The following is a 6000-nucleotide window of genomic DNA, read 5'->3' on the forward strand; positions in this document are numbered from 1 at the left end:
GGAGAGTATTCTTGAGGAATAAACTCTGTCATCCTTGTCTCTGAGGGACATGAAGAGATTCTTTCTTTTCCTTGAATATGCCACATTTAGATACTGACTCCAATTTTCACTTGTTTTTGAAATCAGCAAACTTAAGAGAAAATAAATTGGAAGTAACCATATGAGAAACTAATATAGATGAGTTTGAGGGGAAAAAAGCTTTAGAAACAGAAAATTTGTAGAAAAAAATTGAGAAAGTAAAAATCTAAGATTTGAAGTAATATAAGGAGAGCAAAATATTATTGCAGGGTTCCATCAAGATGAAGTTTATAACATTTAAATAGATGAGTAGAGGTGATGGGAGTGCATATTTGTCCTGGAATGTGGTGGGAGACCTTATTTAGACAGCAATATCAAGACTGATGCTTTTGATCCCATGAAGAGGTGACATGTTTTGTTTGAGATGGAAAGGGTTAACTTAGTACATTCAGTGCACCCTGAAAACTGTTTCACAGAGTGATATTGACTGATCCCTGGCAAATGCTGCATTATTCTACCAGTTAAGAAGGAAGAGAGCACCATCCCAGGGACTAAAGCTGGAATGGGGAGGAGATCAGAAAAAGAAAACCTACAACCCCAATAAGACATGGTGGGCTTCATACTGTGCTTCAGATAAAGCTGCTGGAGAGAAGAGTGGGGAAGAAAAGAAAAAGAAAATATATAATACCTAACTTATTAATATTTACAATTACTTAATTTAAAAAAAAACAGCAGCAGCCAGACAAACCACAGCGGTGCAAGAAGTTCAAGACAAATCAGATCTAGATATATGAAGTTTGTGTCTGAATCTCAGTTTCATCCATCCAGAAACCTAAAAGTTCTTGAGACTCTAAATCTACACAAGTGATTTTTAGTCTCCATGAGCATTAAGAACTGATATAATAATTGCTCAGAAGATTTGGTCAGGGGCCCAGTTGTGCACTCCAAATCAAGGGGAGTTTCAAACGAGTAAAGACTGCAGGTGAAAGTTCCAGAAGAGCTAATGGTTTCCTGTGATTTATAGAGTTATTTCACTGCATAAATATCAAAGAGGTATGTGTCAAATTTAGCATCAAAGACTATTTCTAACAATCACTGAATTCAGCTAGAATATCAATACATGGCAGCCCTTTTGTTACCTTAAATAATCACAGATATTTACTTAATTGGTTTTCTGTAAATTAAATTTTACAATTAAGAACATTGTCTCTAATTAAAATAGATTAAAGCTGTTTTCCAATTATTGATTCAAATCTGTATGTTTTCCACTGTTTGAAGAGTCTCTTCAAAGTGTTGACTTTTTCTTCTAATTTGATTTGTTTATTTGTTTAAACTGGAATGAGCATTATGCAATAATGCCCTAATTGCCAGCAAATTTGTTGATATGAATGACACATCTAAATGTTAGTTGGAATGTAATGCTTCTTCAGATGGCTGGATTTTACAAAAACAATACACTTTCAGGATTAAAAAATTATATTGGAAAAATGTCTAGATCACCGACAGTGCTAACAGCAGAGTACGAATACATAGCTAGCAATTTCTGGGAATTGTGGAGGCTACCTAAGCTGTTTAGACCTTACCAATGCTTTCATGCACATGGGAGACAGGGAAAAAAATCCCATACAATGGGAGGAGAAAAAGTGTTATATTTTTAGAGCCAAATAAGTCAATCATGGCTTTTCAATTAGGTACTTTAAGTAGGAACAGCAGAACCAGGAAAACACACAGCAAACATGAATTGAATTAGTTCAGGGGATGGGAAATTAACCAGCTCACTTCATTTTTGGGGTTAGTCTCTAAAGGTATCTCTTTACTGCAGACTTAGCCCAGGTGATTGGAACCCAGGTTAGCCTAGCCCAGGCATGAGCAGCCACATTGCAAAGCCCTACCTAAGTTACTGAATCCACACTGGTGTTGCGCTCACCTTTGTTTCACTAGGACTTCTGGGGACATATCCCATGGTTCTTTGTGCTGTAGTATGCTGAGCTGAGCCACTTTGCTTCTATCCTGTGAAATGAGGGAAAACTTATCTGTCCTTCTAGCCACATGGGGGGAATTGTGGGAAATTGAAGACTATCAGCACTCAAGTGATTTAGCCTGTGTTCCCACTGCAATGTGGGTGGATTACCAGAAAGTGGTACCAAAGTTCACACCAAGATGTGTGCCAGCTAACCTGGTTTGACACCACCACTTAATTTGGGTGAGAGGGTTTAGTGCATGGATGGGAGGGGCTTAGACACAACACCAGAGTAACAGCCTGGGCTAACTGCAGTGAAGACCTATCTTCTCTGAGCTCCATCTAACATGTCTCTGGATTGCTGCCAGCCTACAATACTGCAGACTTTAACATTGCAGTGACCACATTGTCGCTAGGGATCTTAAAGAGCTCATCAAAAAAGGGGAAAAAATTCAGTATGAATTTTCACAAGAGATTTGCCCCTTTTTTTCATAACCTCCTCCCCCCCTCCAAAAAACCCCACCCACCCCAGAATTTTTATTTTTGACCAGGTCTAATGACAGGGGATATGATTATATATATAAATCAATCAGACCAGTAAACAGCAGAGGGAGAAAAGGTTATTTAGGCTCTAAGACAATGCTGGTACAAGAACAATGGGTATAAACTGGCCATGAACAAGTTCAGGCTGGAAATTAGAAAGTTTCTAACCATCAGAGGAGTGAGATTCTGGAACAGCCTTCTGTGAGAGATGGGGCTGCTTTGTAGTGTCCCCATCAGGGACATACATAGTACTGAAGCCTCTCCCCACCTTAGTCTGCCAGGCATGGCCTTCTTCTTGAGCCTGTGCCATAAGCTTGGCATTAGTCTCCAAACAATCAAGTACCAAAATGGCAACTCAGGATTAGGCTGTCTGCACCTTTAAACAAAGAAGAAGAAAAAAACCCTTCAAAATGAAAATGCTTAGTTGTGGCACTTAAGACAAGGCTGTGGCCTGGTTAGCCCTGAGGAGCTCCTCCTCAGTCTCACCTGGCTCTGCCCTGCAAAAGCACCTTAGCCTTCTTAACTGCCCTGCTGGTTTTTGATTGGTCAGAATTTCCTCCTGGCCTTTGGAGAACTGCCTTGTTAGTCACTGAATCTGAGTGGATTTTTCTTGGGTGAGGATCTTGGGTCACTGAGGCCTCCAGCCAGGGGGCAGAGAAGGCCTGGCAGACCCTGTCACACGTTCCAACAAGAGCAGTAGGGGCAAACAACCCAACCAGTTTCAAGATGTCACTTGGTATATTTAGGATTGGGATTATATAACAGGTTTACCTTCAAAAATTAGGGATTGGACGCAATGACCCTGGAGGTCCCTTCCAATCTTGTGTGGTATGTTCCTATGACACACTTATTTATTTGAGACATGTGAGATTCTAGTTTAGTTGAAGGGATCTGTCAGGAAAATCAGTTTCTACTTGGCTCCTCAAGTTCACTATTAACAATTTCACATTTATATTCTGCATTATCTTTGTTATTCTTTTAACTGGACGGAGGATAATTAGTGTGTCATTTGTCTCTTTTCTGAACATTTATCTAGTAGTAACTGGTCAATATGCTCTTCACCAGATCTATCTCGGCCACATCAGACTTTAGTTACACTACCTGTCCTCCACTTCTGCCTCTCTGTGTCACTTTTCAAACAATACCCTTTGGTCTAGGAATAAAAATCTGGCATGTTTGTAATGTGGTTTGCCCATTCTTTGTTGTTTATCACCTAGTTCTTTAGCTAAGTCTGATCAAATTTAGCTCTTAACTGACATTTTAGACGGGAACCATCTGGAGCTCTCTCTATAGTGTTGGCTCCACAGGAAGGGTGGTGGTAGTGGTGGTAGAATAATATGGGAAGAATTCACTCCCTTCAACAGCCAAGGGCCTGACCAGAAGCACATTCCCCTTTGTGGCCACTGTCTGTGGAATCCTTTATGTAGAGATGTTGGGCCAGTGTACCTGCTCTGTGATGACTTATTTGGAGGGGTATGGAGATCTGTTTCCTAGTACGCAACATTCCATGCTGTCATGGGGGACTGGGAGGATAAGCAGCAGCAAAGAGGCATTGACTGACCCGCCACATGAATCTGTACCTCAAGAATCAAGGGACCTGTAGTGACAGCAGTAACAGCCCCATGCACTTTGTGCAGCTGGGAAGTCCACCCCTATAAAATGATTTGGAGGAAACTTAGTGACCTTTCTGCTTGAATTTTGTACTCCGGTAGGTTTTTATATGCGCAAGAATGATTCAGAACTGTCCTAATTTCCACTGAAGTCAGTAAGAGTTTTGACTCTCAGTACTGGGTAAGGACTGCAGGATTGTTCTACCTTCATTGTGTGCAGAATATCCAGATAGTTCTGTGAAGATACTTTCTCAAAGTATTAGACAGCACATCTTTTTTAATGGTAAGTTAGGAGAGAGCCTGTGTATATCCAGTTCACAAAATAATCTTACATGTATTGTCAAATACATCTTTGATTTACAGTGTGTATAAACTAAGAAGTTAGCTGTATAATGCAGCTTATCCAGTGTTCATACTACAATAATTACTGTCAGTGATTCTGAATTAATTTGAAAAGCAGATTGTGAAAAGTAAAAGTTACTTTGAATATGAAGGGCATTTTAGCCCTTTCATACAAATTTTGCTTCGTGAACATACTTATTCCAATTAGTATTTTTAGGTAATGGCATACATAACATCATCCTTTACTACATGCAGTGCACTAAAGGAAACACTACTACAGTATACAATAGTCACACAGGGCCCTCTTCTCCACTCCCACAAAATAAAACTGGGAGAAAATCCATTGGAGTCAATGGAGCTATAGTAAGAGAAAATTAAGGTAAGTTAAGTCAGAATCAGACCTGGTTGAATAATAAAAGCATATGAAATCTATTTTAATTTCAAGTTGAAAGTGCTTTGAACTACAAGGAAACAATGCATATATTTAAAAAAAATTCAAGCCATTAATTCAGTTTTATTGTTGAAGGCTGATTTCTTGCCCTGTACTTTGAATATCTGAAAGAAAAAAATAATAAAAGTCTTGCAATTTTTAGTCACGAAGAGATGAATAATAGAATGCAATTCATTTTTTTGTATAGTCTCACTCTGAACACTTGCAAAATTCAGGCATATGTTCAGGATTATTTTACCCCTAGGAGATTGTAATATCAATCCAATTCTGCATATAGGAATGAAAGTACAGGTGAGACCTATTATCATTTTCAAGCATGAGGGATAAGAAATTAGAAGAATTCTGTGTACTGTTGTCAGTGATTTTTGTAAAACCTACATTTCTATTATATTTTCTGCAAGCTATGGTTTTTTATATAAGGAAATCAATTTTGAAAAGTTTGCCTTTAATAAGAAGACTGAAGCAGATAGAAACTAATGTAGTAAACTCTATGTAGGTTATGTTTGACCAGGTTATTGTCATCAGAAGCTGAAGTCCAACATCTGTGACTACGTCAGGGTTTTCAATCCTAAAAGTTACTATCGTATAATTGGAGAAACTATGAACACTTCCAAATTTGAGTATTTACCTGTTAGGTGAAGAATTTGTTATGAGAAAATTAGTAAATTTTCTTTAGCAGATTAATAATACAGGGATTATTTAAATTGAGATTGTCAAAGTAGCCAAAGGGTTTGAACACACAGCTTCACGTTAATATAAAACGCATGGTTAAATCCCCTGAACTACTTTAGAAAACCTCAATTCTCGGATGTCCCTGACCCAAGAAGCAGTTTACAATTTAAATATATACAGACAACAAAACAGGAAAAAACAACATCAGCATGTTGATAGAAGGAACATGAGCAGGATGACAAAACAAGAGGGAGAAGGGAACAATTAAAAAACTATTTCATATTTATGTTTTGTGAACACTCTTTTGCCATGTTGTTTTTCTTTTTGTGGGGAGGACTGTTTTGAGATTTGGTTAGCAATGGAAAGCTAGCCAACAGAAGTGAATTAGTGTAAAGCCATGCTTT

The 6000-nt window shown here is 38.3% G+C and overlaps 1 long non-coding RNA gene across 1 annotated transcript in view; it reads left to right on the plus strand.

Moving 5' to 3' along the window:
* The window catches only part of LOC122465324, a 28627-nt gene extending 23056 nt beyond the window's left edge, over positions 1–5571 (plus strand). Inside the window, exon 4 of the long non-coding RNA XR_006290073.1 lies at positions 5560–5571. This is a non-coding gene — a long non-coding RNA (uncharacterized LOC122465324). The remainder of the gene's footprint in view (positions 1–5559) is intronic.
* Positions 5572–6000: the final 429 nt, after the last annotated feature.

Source organism: Chelonia mydas, chromosome 3, assembly GCF_015237465.2.
Source record: "Chelonia mydas isolate rCheMyd1 chromosome 3, rCheMyd1.pri.v2, whole genome shotgun sequence".
Taxonomy (NCBI): Eukaryota; Metazoa; Chordata; order Testudines; family Cheloniidae; genus Chelonia; species Chelonia mydas.